Source organism: Pleurodeles waltl, chromosome 4_2, assembly GCF_031143425.1.
Source record: "Pleurodeles waltl isolate 20211129_DDA chromosome 4_2, aPleWal1.hap1.20221129, whole genome shotgun sequence".
In the NCBI taxonomy this organism is placed as follows: Eukaryota; Metazoa; Chordata; class Amphibia; order Caudata; family Salamandridae; genus Pleurodeles; species Pleurodeles waltl.
In genome coordinates, this window is record NC_090443.1 from 306,444,481 (window position 1) to 306,457,516 (window position 13,036).

Genomic DNA, 13,036 nt, shown 5'->3' on the forward strand with positions numbered 1-13,036 from the left:
TGAAAAGTAACACTTAAAAGGTGGGAGGGGATATGGCCTAATATAAGCATCTCTGCTATGTAGTGGGGGAAGAGCAAACATATTTTTAGAGGCCACCAAGATGACTTAGCTAAAACTTGTGGAGAGGCACCTGGTGGTAATTTAGAATCCCCTATTTCTAACCTGAGTGAAGACTGTTTGATGGATTTAAAAGTTGGCAAGCTATAGGGGGTTGCTAAAATGGATAGATCTGTGACAGTACCCCTTAAGTGCTGAGGAAGAACCTTTGGAAATGTTATGCTGCTGAACATGTGCAGTGTTTATACATAGGTAGTATCCTAACTAGACTTTTCACCTGCCCAAGAAAGAGCTGTAGTACCTGTAGATGTCATGCTACAAAAAGACCTCTTTTTGGGTGGCCACTCAAAGTTTTTAATTTTTTGGGACTCGCTTCCTAATAATCTTGAAGTCTTAACACTAATACACTTCTGTTCGCTGCCTGATGTGTGTGCTATAGCCCATAAAACATGTCGAAATCGGCATAAGACATGACTAGCACATTTATCTTTCCTATAAGGCCTTATATATGGTGCAGAAATACACCAATGGCATGAATAGTTAATTGCCACTTGTGGACCGCTGCACCTATTGTACCATCCACTTCAGTGGCACTGGAAAATATGGCTCCAGGCCCACCTTATAGCCTTACTGCTGCAGTGTAAAATCTGTAGTGCAACCTGTCAAAGTAACTCTTTTTGACAGGTAAAGACTTCCCTTTTAAATATTAGTAGGTCACCTTTTGATAGTCTTCTTTGTAGCCCACAAGGCAGGGTGCATTTTGTCTATAATTGGGATATTATGTTACTATGGCGCTACAGTTACAAGGCTTCTAAAGCTACTTTGACTGCAGTAGGCTGTGCTGTCCGATATAGAAAACCAGAGTGCAGATTAAAAAGGTGATACTGCTATCTCGGGAATGAGACCAACTAGAAAAATATTACAGTACTATAAATAATTGTTATTAAAAAACATTTCAGTGGTGAAATCAGATTTTTTTTGTACATATTAAAAGAAAGTGACTTTCAGAAAGTTACCTTTTCCCCTCTAGCATAAGCCTCCAACAGTTGATCCTACAGTTGGTCAGCCTCTACGTGGACTGAATAAAGTGTGAAAGAGATGTGGAAACTGCCCCCACAGCAGAGACAATAACCTGGGAGTGGGGAGGTATTCTTTTCCTGGCAGGAAGACAAGTTTGGGTTTGCCCCGGCACTTAAATTACATTAGAGGGGCCTGTCCTGTCACACAGAAATGTTCAGTTACATTTGGGATGGGGCTAGCCTTTGTCATCATAGTTAGGCTGACACCGAACCCAGTTGGAGGAAAGCTAGCCTCATGACAGGTTTTGAGTGACCATTGAGAATGAGACTGCTCATTATGCTGGCCACACCTCGGAGTAGGCGCACAGGCTATGCACATGGGCAGAAGGGTTTTCCCAGCTTGAATTTTGAGCATGAAGGGCACTGTGAGATTGTTTCCAGTAGGGCAAATGTGTAGTGCTGAAAGTGCATAGATTTGCCTCCCTGGAACTGTTACCCCATTGGTTAGGCAGGATGAAGTGTCACCACCACCAATGGCTGGTACCTGGCAAATAAGTGGCGCTTGAAGCACCTTCACTAGAGGACTTACTAAACCTACGTATGATCAGAGGAGGACTGGCCCAGCTGTCTGTGACTGCAGAAGTGCCCTGAAAGGCTGGATCTTCTCCCTCGTGCACTCACAACAAAGGAGTGGACTCTAGTGTTCAGTTGAATAACCTACTGTGTGACTACCGGGACACAACAAGCTTCAAGAGGCCTTTTCCCTATACCCATTTGACCAGTGGCAAATACACCTAAGCTGAACATGACTAGTGGCCTTTGCCTGACACCCCAAGAGTCCCTGAGTACCCTTCCTTGAGGTCCTAGGAACCATAGAAATATACTCCTGTGGTTGTTTGAGTACCATAAGAAAGTTTGTTAACTTTGAAAAAGTTTTAATCCAGAGCTTCAAGGCATACCCATGATAAAAATTATCCAACTGGCAGTTCCACAGCATGGAACTGAATTTTAGTTTCATTCTGCTCAAGTCTTTCGGGACCTCTCAAAAAACTAATGTCAGCAGGGGCATGGCAAAGATGGGAAAGTGAGACACAGTTCATCTTGGCTCTTGATCCCCGTAGGCACTTTCAGGACCATAAAAGTACTGGTGCCTGACTACAGCCACACCGTGGACCTAGTTATCAGGAGGGGAACCCCAGGATTGACGAGGGCCCCCTGCTGACTTGAAAACTGCTGCACGGACAGTGGATCTCTGCTCCTGGTGGTGAGCTCCCAGACTGCCACTTTGTCACAGTCAGGGCCTTACAGCAGTTGTCAGTCACACTGTTGTACACCACCAACCCTACTCCAGAACTACAGCGCAGGGTCTGGCCAGCCCATACTGCCAAAGGCATTGGGGCCACTGGAGCACGGACAGGCAGCTTGGACCCACAGCGGGGCATCTTCGCTGCAGGTGAGCATGCCCCCTCGTGGTAAAGTCAGGTATAAATGCAAGGGGTTAGGGGAGGCGATGACAGCCTCCATCGCAGACTTGGAAGGAGCGCCACTGGAGCTGAGAAATGGGCTGTGGTGCCCTGGACATTAAGGCCAGACTGCAGCCGTGATGATCTTAGGGGGCCTGTGAGGACTGGCTTACTCTAGATGTGAGGCCCTTCTGCTCCCGCCTGCCTAGTGAAGCCTCAGTGAGTCACCTGGAATGTGACCCTCCTCCGCCAGTGAGTTCTGATGTTGGCATAAATGGGGGGTATTCCCCCACATGGAACATTGGCTTTGGGTCCTCCGCTAGCAGCCCAATGTGGGGAGAGGTGCCTATGCCCTCTTGCCAGGCCCAGAAAACTAGGGCCAAGGTCTGTACACAAGGGCTCAAGGTAGCGGACTTTGACTTTTCAGGGTGCCCTCCGCTAACCCTTTACATCCTGGAGGAACTCACACACTGACCCCCACAAGCTGCTTCATGGCCCCACTTTACTGCACCCAGAGATACCCAGAGGCCTGGGCACGGATCCTACATGTGCAGAGCCCTGTCTGCACTAATACAGCAGCCTGAGATGACTGTCTCTTGCCAGTGAGCAGGGCCGACCTAAAAAGCAAGGAATAACGAGAGCGATTGGGACTGCGTTGTCTGTTGTTGAGGTGCTTGGGCCTCCCGTGGGGGGCTTTCCTGACAGTAGGGACCTAACTTGGGGATGTAACTACTGGAGCCCTCCGGAGAAGTGCTCAATCCGCAGCAGCTTGAGGGCTCTCTTCCTCTCATCTCCAGTACGATCTGTACCCTGGTCCTGCAGCGATCTCACTCCTCCTCCTGTAAGGTAGCTCCCCCTCACCTGATCAGCCTACCTGACCCGGGGGATACCACTGATGACGGCGTGGGGTGCGTTTGAGTAAATGGGATCCATCTGTCAGCCTGACCGGGTGCCTAAGCTCAGCCACACATGCACTATCGCCTAGAGACTATGCCGCTCCTTGAGCCTGTTAGAGAAAGCTCAGTGACCTCCGTGTGGAGCAAGACCTGGTAGCTAATTTGGAAGCAAAGGAACCTCCCCCAGCTGATGCAGGGGGATCAATCCCAGTGGACATCACGCAGGATTATTTGGATCATTTCCTTTGGGAGATCTGCTCTGAAATCTGATCCCTCAAAACAGACTTCAAGTCTTGCCTCCAGGATCTGACGTTTTGGAGCTCAGCACCCGCGTGGATGATCTAGAGCATAAAGTTGATTCCCAAACGGAAGATCAAGAGGTGCTATGGTGCAGAGTTCAGACGCTCAAGGAACGGCAGGTGGAGCTGCAAGCCAGACAGGAGGGTCTAGAAAATAGAAGCCGCAGGAACAACATTCACAGCAGGGGGGGTTGTAGGGGATTAGAGAGCGACGACATCAAAGCATTCACGGCAGGACTCTTGCAGACAGCCTGTGTCAGCACCGACGCAGCCCTGCTGATGCTGGACATGGCTAATTGGGTCTCCCTGGCACTGGGACGCTCCACCTCAGCCCCTGATATTCTGATGAGGGTCCACTTCTTAATTTACCAGGATTCTATCCTGCGGGCCTCCTGAGGGAAAGCAGATTTAGTCTTCTGGGACCATACCATCTGACTCTTCCAAGATCTCTCACCTATCAAACAATGCAACTTCAGAAAGATCACAGATAAGCTGAGGGACCTGAACATTTGCTACTACTGGGGCCACACTTTCACCCTCATGCTCCCTTGGAAAGGGATACAGCGTTCCCTGCGCTCCTTGGCCAAAGTAAATAAGTTGATGGACATTCCAGCTGTGACTCCTAGCAGAGGATCATCCACGCTCCAAGAAGGCACTGGAGAGGGCAGGCGCCACACATGGAGTACGCCCTTGCTCCCCCACAACAGACTCAGTGCTTTAAGAGGCTAAACAGGACATTAACGCTCACCTGCAGAGCGTGGGAAAGGATACATCTATGACTCCCTTTAAAGTTGGCCTGTAATGCTGCTTCTTAGACTTCTCCCCCATAAGGGAGAGGATTACTCATATTTCCATACTGTGCCTGTTTTATCCTTTCTCTCTGGGATCTGTCTGTTGCGAGGTGCAGGAACTTTGAGGACTGAGTCGACTAAACTATCCTGCCTATCCCGCTCTCACTTCTACTGACCATTCCAATGATGTGGTTACGACAACCATTACCGACGAACCGTCCACCTTGCCTAACGACCAACGAGGATGACACCTCCAGTGGGATCTGCACTCTTGCACTAGTCTCCACAGGACCAGGATGATAATGTTGGGCCCTGTTGACCCATTGCTGTTTTCTGGGTTTCAACTCGCCTAACAAGCGCAGACAAGTTTGGTGCTATCTTCTCCAACAAGACCCTGAATGTTATCTTTCTCCAGGAGACTCTCCTCCTGAGAGACGATTTTCACTGCATGTCCCACACCAGATATCCCCATCGCTTCTGGGCACATGCTTCTACTAAAACATTGGGGGAAGTTATACTATGCAAGGCTGGTTTCTGCTCCACATTCCACAAGAGATATTGATGGTTGTTTCCTGAAGTTGAATGTTTTGTGGGGGGCACACCCATTAGTGCCTCTCAATGTATATGCCCCTACCCAGACACAAGACCCCTATCTCAGAAACCTTCTCAGGGACCAGCTAGTGAACGAGGGATGTGACATTATAGTGAAAGGGGACTTCCTTTCATGTAATATGGGCGATGTCTGCTCATCTTAAATGTGTCATTACTGACCTGGGATTAGCTCACGAATAGCAGTATAGGCACCCTGACACACAGGACTTCTTCTTTTACTTGCACGTCCACGCCTTGTACTCCTGCATAGATTACTTACTCGTCACTCACTCCCTGTTTCGAGACCTGGAAGCAGGGTCTATTTCAGACATGTCCATCTCAGACCATGCTCCCATGTAGCTGGTCTAGGCCGGAAACAATGGCCAACAGGGGTTGTCTCCTTCCCCACAGCTACTCAGGGACCCAGTCAATGATAAGAAAGTGATAGTGGACTATTTTGAACATAATGACTTCTCCAAAGTGTCACCACACACGCTGTGGGATGGGTTTAAGGCTGCCATTAGGGGGTGATATCGACCATAGCTATTGTGTGAACGAGAGAATCTCGGTTGGTGGGGACAAGCCTGATGGCTGAGATAAAACCCCTTGAGCATCTTGACCAGACTGCCCCCACCAGGTACAGTAAGCTCCAGCTTGCAGTCCTGCAAGGCCATTTGGGAGCGCATAGGACCAATAGATCTGAGCATTCCCTCTTGGCCCTAAAACAGAATTACTATGAGGTAGGGGACAAGGTTGGCATCCTCCTAGCACTCAAATTGCTCAAGCACCAAGCTGGAGACCATATTGCTAAAATTTGGATGGCCACCAGACCTGGAGGACCAACGAAAGGGCAAAGTAGAAGGCATTCCATAGCTATTACCAAACCCTCTATACTCAAGAAGATATCCCCTGAGACCCGATAGATGCTTACTTGTGTAACTGGGACTGGGATCCTCTGGACCTCCAGGCCGCAACACTCGCATCACCCTGGCTGAATTGCATTGAGACCTTCAAGGGTTGCCAGTTGGGAAGACCTCAGGCCTGACTTGCTCCCAGTTGCTTTCTAAAAGGCATTTCTGCCTCTCCTCAAAGTTTGGCTGCTGGCATTATTGAATTCCTTTACCCAGGATACAGGACTTACCCCCTACTATGGCAGCAGCCAGGATCGCTCTCATTCTCAAGGCTGGTAAGGATCCCACACTATGCTCCTCCTACGGCACCATATCACTCCTAAGATGCCAAGATCTTCTTGAAGATTCTAGCTAACAGGTTAGCGCAGTAACTCCTCGGCTTTATAGACCCTGATTAAGTGGGCTTCATTTGCATTGGTAGAGTTGCTCTCCTGGTAGAAAAATCCCACAGGCATAACATCTGTTTGATGGCATGTGTAGCTGCAGATACACATGCTGTGCATATATCGCCCTCTACTGTTGGGCTCAGAGTGTTACAAGTTGTTTTTCTTCTAAGCAGCTTTTTCGAGTCACGAGATCGAGTGACTCCTCCTCTCGGTGATAGTGCACATGGGCATCGAGTCCTTTGTTAGATTGTTTTCTTTCCGCCGTCGGATTCGGACATGTTTGATCTCGCTCTGGTAGATCTCGGTTCAGTAGTATCTGAACTTCTCTATCTTTTCCCTCAACGTCTGTATTGTTTTTCAAAGGCGTTTCTGACTACACCCGATCCGATTGTAGTGTTGGGATCGATTCAGCGCCCCTTTTCGGGCCTACTGCATCACAAGCTCATGGATCAGACTCCATTTCAATTCTGTCCTCGGTGGCACGCCAAGTTCCCTACACCAACCAGCATTCGGTGTGCAACCTCTGCCTCTCTCCAGACCACAAAGGAGAGACCTGCGAGGTGTGAAAATCCTTCCCATCCAAAAAGACCTTATGGGATCGAAGAGCAAGATGGCTAGACAAGGCATCGAAGTCAGCAGAACAAACAGCCGACATCTTCGGTGAGAAACAGGCACAGACTGCGGTCTCCAGCCTAGACTCCGATTCAGACCACAACTCAGATGGGGACAGACAAATTATTCCTGTAGCGCAGTACGTGAATACACCATCCCCTTCCCATCAGAAACAGATTAAAAAGTCACAAAAGGCCTTGGGTCCACCACTGCTTGCCGGCCATGGTCTGACCCAAAAACAACATATAGTTGACTGACCCTCGGGTTTGGTGCCGAAAAAGGCCAAAACTCACTCCACGGAACAAACTACCATGCCTGTTTCGACATAGAGTAGAAATATGGCGGCTTCCATTTCGGAACCGAGATGGCTACGTACCACATTGGAGCCAAAACGTCCACGCTCCTCTTCGGAGGCGAAACATCCAAGCTCCTCCTCGGAACCGAAAAAAACTTAAATCTGCGTCTCAAACAACTTTTCCGGTCCGTTTAAAGCATTCCATCAACAAGTTTTCGGAGCATTCATTGGAGGGAAGCAAACCAGTTCCATCTCCAGAACAAGAAACAGATGAAACAGACATTAGACCAATTCCTGAGGTCATGGACCATAAACAAAGGCGAATACAAATTCAAAAGGATACAGGGAAGATTATTGCCTCTCCTCCTGTAACAAAGAGGAAACTAGCATTCTGACAAACTTTGGAAACGGGCCCTTCACCAGCGATGATATTTAAACATAAGGATAAGCCAAAGACTGCATCAGCCATCTCCACCGCATTTGCCTTTTCTTCCCTCGTCTTCACCACCTCACACTCCACCACTATCACCCACACAGTTTTCCACGCAATCTCTTGTCTCATCACATGGGGATTATATGGGTGATAATACTTATAACATAGACCCCTGTGATATGTATGATTGTGTCCCAATTCCATCAAATGACCCAGATCTGTATCCCACAAGGCCGTCTCCACCTGAAAACACCACAGCCTATAATCAGGTCATTTCCAGGGCAGCCATATGCCACAACGTACAAATGCACTCTGAGCCCATAGAAGAGGATTTCTTATTCAATACTCTTTCCTCTACACATAAGCAATACCAATGTTTGCCAATGTTACCAGGTATGTTAAAACATGCTGACAACATTTTTAAACAGCCGGCAAAAGCAAGGGTATTAACACTTAGGGTGGACAAAAAATATAAAGCTGCACCATCTGACCCAGACTTTATACCACAACAACTGCCACCTGATTCCATCGTGGTCAGTGCAGCTAGAAAAAGAGCAAACAGTCTGTCCACGGGGGATGCATCTCGCCCTGATAAGAAAAGCCACAAATTTGATGCAGCAGGCAAAAGGGTGGCAACTCAAGCTGCAAATCAATTAAGAATTGCCAATTCCCAAGCTCTTTTAGCCAGGTATGATAGGGCACATCGGGACGAGATGCAGGCGTTCCTTCAATACCTCCCTGCGGAACATCAGAAAAGAGCACAGCAGGTAGTGGCAGAAGGACAAGCTATTGCCAACAATCAGATTAGATCTGCACTAGACGCAGCTGACACTGCAGTTAAGGCATACTTGGTTGCGGTCCTCAGGTTTCAAACCTGAAATACAACAAGCGGTCCTGAATATAATAAACAGCAACTATTTGGATTCGGGCTGGATACCATCATTGAGAAATTTAAAAAAAGGACTCCGATACGGCAAAGGCCATGGTTGCCCTTTACACAACACCTTTTCGGGGTACTTTTCGCAAGCCCAGTTCAGAGGAGGTTTTAAACCCCAAACATGAGAGGCCTCTACGTCCCCGCAAAATCAGGGACATCAATATTATTTCAGAGGATCTTTCAGGGGCTTGTATAGAGGACATCATTTCACGTCTAGGGGCAAATCCACTGCGACAAGAGGTGCCTCTACCTCTTCAAAGCAGTGACTTCCTGTGCATCCCCACACAGCACACATCTCCTGTGGGAGTAAGACTGCAATATTTCCATTGTCATTGGCAACAGATAACATCAGATCAATGGGTACTGTCAACTATCCACAATGGCTTTTGCCTAGAACTCATCTTCACACCACCAAACATTTCCCCTCGTTCACACAGGCTTTCTCCAGAACACATTGTTCTGTTAAAACAAGAGATATAATCTCTTCTACTCAAAGGGGCAATAGAGGTAGTTCCCGTCCACCCTCAAGGCACAGGAGTATATTCTCTATGCTTCCTCATACCAAAAAAGGATGTCACTCTCAGACCAATCCTCGATCTCAAACCTCTCAATCAGTACATTCTCTCAGAGCGTTTCCACATTGTCACTCTACAAGATTTCACTCCCTTGTTACAAGAACAACACTACATGACCGCATTAGAGCTAAAAGGTGCTTACTTCCACATTCCTATCCATCCAGCACACCCCAAGTACTTAAGGTTTGTGATATCAGGTAAGCACTATCAATTCAAAGTGCTACCCTTTGGAGTAACAACAGCACCATGGGTATTCACAAAATGTCTAGCAGTGGTTGCAGCATACCTCAGAAGACAGTACATATATCTTCCCCTTTCTAGACAACTGGCTCATAAAGGCCAGCACCATTCAAATCTGTCAACAACACACACAATATGCAATAGATACCCTACATAGGCTAGAGTTCACAATCAATTACCAGAAATCTCACCTTCGGCCAGCACAAATTCAACAATACCTAGGAGCAATTCTGAACACTTCATCAGCAATAGCCTACCCATATTCACAACGGATTCAAGCGTTCCACACACTCATATCCCAATTACAATTCAATCAAACTTACACAGTAAGATTTATCATGAAGTTATTGGGAATTATGACATCATTTATAGCAATAGTGCCCAATGCACGTCTAAACATGAAAAACCTACAACAGTGTCTCTCACAACAATGGTCTCAGGCACAGGGTCAACTTCAAGATCTAGTGTTGTTGGACTGCCTGACTTACAACTCTCTGCAATGGTAAAAATCACACCAACTTGTCAAAGGGGTGGCCATTTCAGGACCCAGTGCCTCAGAACATAATCACCACAGATGCATCAATGACATTTTAGGGAGCCCATCTCAACAGTCTTACAATTCAGGAAGAATGGAACTCAATCCAGAGACTTACCACATAGGTCACTTGGAATTGCTGGCAGTGTTCTTAGCAATCAAAGCATTCCAACCACAAGCAAAACAGTGTTGATAAGGACAGACAACATGACAACAATGTATTATCTTCAAAAACAGGGGGGCACTCATTCATCTCAATTGTCCCTTCTAGCACAAACAATATGGATTGGGAAGTTCACAATAGCATTCAACTATTAGCAGAGTATATCCCAGCGATACACAACCAACGAGCAGACCTCTTAAGCAGGACTCAGCAACAAATACACAAATGGTAGATTCACCCACAAGTAATTCAACAGTACTTTCACGTGTGGGGAAAACCAAACATAGATCTCTTCGCAACAACCAAAAATACAAAATGCCCAAACTTTGCGTCCAGGTACCCACACCCTCAATCCGAGGGCAGTGCTCTATGGATCAGTTGGTCAGGGATACTTGCTCACGCTTTCCCCCCACTCCTACTAATTCCATTTCTGGTCAACAAAATCTGTCACACCTCCCTCACTGATACTCATAGCTCCCATGTGGGCACGTCAACACTGGTACACAACACTGTTGGATCTGTCTGTAGTACCACATTGCAAGCTTCCAAACAGACCAGACTTATTAACTCAGAACAAAGCTCAAATCAGGCATCCCAATCCCAGTGTGCTCAACCTGGCAATTTGGCTCCTAAAGTTATAGAATTTGGATATTTACATCTCCCATTAGAATGCATGCCATTCTGAAAAAAAGCACGCAAACCTACAACTAGACAGTGCTAAGCAGCTAAATGGAAACGTTTTGTATATTACTGTCAACCTAAAAACATTGATCCACTTAAACCATCAGTACAGGATATTGTTTGTAATTTGCTTCACTTAGAAAAAGCAAATCTAGCGTATTCATCTACTAAAATTAATTTAACTGCAATATCAGCTTACCTCCAAGCCAGACAGCATAATTCTCTGTTTAGAATACCCGTCATAAAAGCTTTTATGGAAGGCCTTAAAAGAGTTATTCCACCTGGAACTCCATCAGCTCCTGCCTGGAATCTCAATATTGTACTCCCTAGACTTGTGTCCACCATTTGAACCTATGCATTATTGCGCTCTTCAATTTCTCTCATGGACAGTTGCTTTCCGGGTAGCAATTACTTCCTTAAGGAGAGTAAGTGAAATGCAAGCATTCACTCTAGAAGAACCTTTCTTTCAAATTCACAAACACAAATTAGTACTTAGAACAAATCCAAAATTTCTACCAAAAGTGTTTTTACCATTTCACATCAATCAGTCCGTGGAATTGCCAGTCTTCTTTCCACAGCCAGATTCAGTTGCTGAAAGAGCTCTTCACATTCTTGATCTTAAAAGAGCTCTCATGTATTATATAGACAGGACAAAAGATTTTAGAAAAACAAAACAACTTTTTGTGACCTTTCAACAGCCTCATAAAGGTAATCCTATTTCAAAACAAGGATTAGCCAGATGGATAGTAAAGTGTTTTCAAACTTGCTATCTTAAAGTTAAAAGGCAACTATTAATATCTCCTAAAGCACATTCTAATAGAAAGAAAGGAGCTTCAATGGCATTTTTCGGAAATATACGGATGGCAGACATATGTAAAGCAGCCACGTGGTCCACACCACACACATTTACTAAACACTACTTTGTGGATGTGCTATTTCACCAACAAGCAAATGTTGATCAAGCAGTGCTTGAAACACTATTTCAAACGACTCCAACTCCTACAGGCTAGCCACCGCTTACTTAGAAGGGGACTGCTTTTCAGTCTATGCACTGCGTGTGTATCCGCAGCTATACATGCCATCGAACAGAAAATGTCACTTGCCCAGTTTACATCTGTTTGTAGCCTGTAGTGCTGCTGATTCACATGTGCCCTCCCTCCTCTCCGGAAGCCTCTAGCCGTTGTAGTACTTTATTATGTAAACATGTATATACATTGCATGGAAATCTTCTTTACTGACTATATAGCTGTACATATAAAATGTTTCCCTCCTTACTTTACCCTCCTGCGGGAAAACAATCTTACAATCTTACAATCTTACAATCTTGAAGATAAACAACTTGTAACACTCCGAGCTCAACACTAGATGGCGATATATTCACAGCATGTGAATCTGCAGTACTGCATGCCACAAACAGATGTACGCTGGGTGATATTTTCCTTTTCTGCCTTCTCTTTCTTGACACAGAGAAGGCATTTAATAGGCAGCGGCATAACGAAACTTGAGGAGCCCCCCTGCAAAGTACATAGAGGGGGCCCCTCCTCCTCGGCCCACCACCTACCAGTTTTGCTGAGGGGGCCCCTTGGAGCTCGGGCCCACTGCACTGTGCGGACTTTCGTTAGACCACTGCTCATAGGGTTAGTTGGGCGTTCATCCGAGCAGTCCTCCATCAGATCGGCATGGGCCAGAGCCTGATTAATAATAAAATGTCATCCTAGGTTCGCTGGAACGCCTCATCCCGTGTCATGGGGCAGCAGTTGAAACTGATCTTTCTTGCAAGGGGTACCGTACTATTCGCCCTGGCCGTCGGGTCTCCAGCCATTACCATCGACCGGACGACGTCCATCATGGGCTTTCACTTTGGTGGGAGATCCCAAAAAATAAGTGTATTCGCTGATGACGCCTTAATCACTCTCACTCAATTCCTAGGGGTACAGAATGGTGTCTTGGGTGACAGGCTGGTAGAAATCAGTCTGAGAGCACACCAAAGACTGGTAGGGCTTCAGAGGCCCTTCGAAGGTGCCCTTTGGGTGCATTTATTGGAAAATTCAACACTGGCATCACTGTCGGTTCACCAATATGAGCTGTTTGATACCAGACATTCCCATCTTAAGTGAAGCCGTCATGTCGCTGGTGAACTCTTATTGACCAG

At 46.5% G+C, this 13,036-nt stretch overlaps 1 protein-coding gene across 2 annotated transcripts in view; it reads left to right on the forward strand.

The window, feature by feature from the left end:
- Window positions 1–13,036, forward strand: part of XRCC6 (X-ray repair cross complementing 6) — a 153,390-nt gene that overhangs the window by 74,866 nt on the left and 65,488 nt on the right. The gene's annotated exons all lie outside the window — the stretch shown is intronic.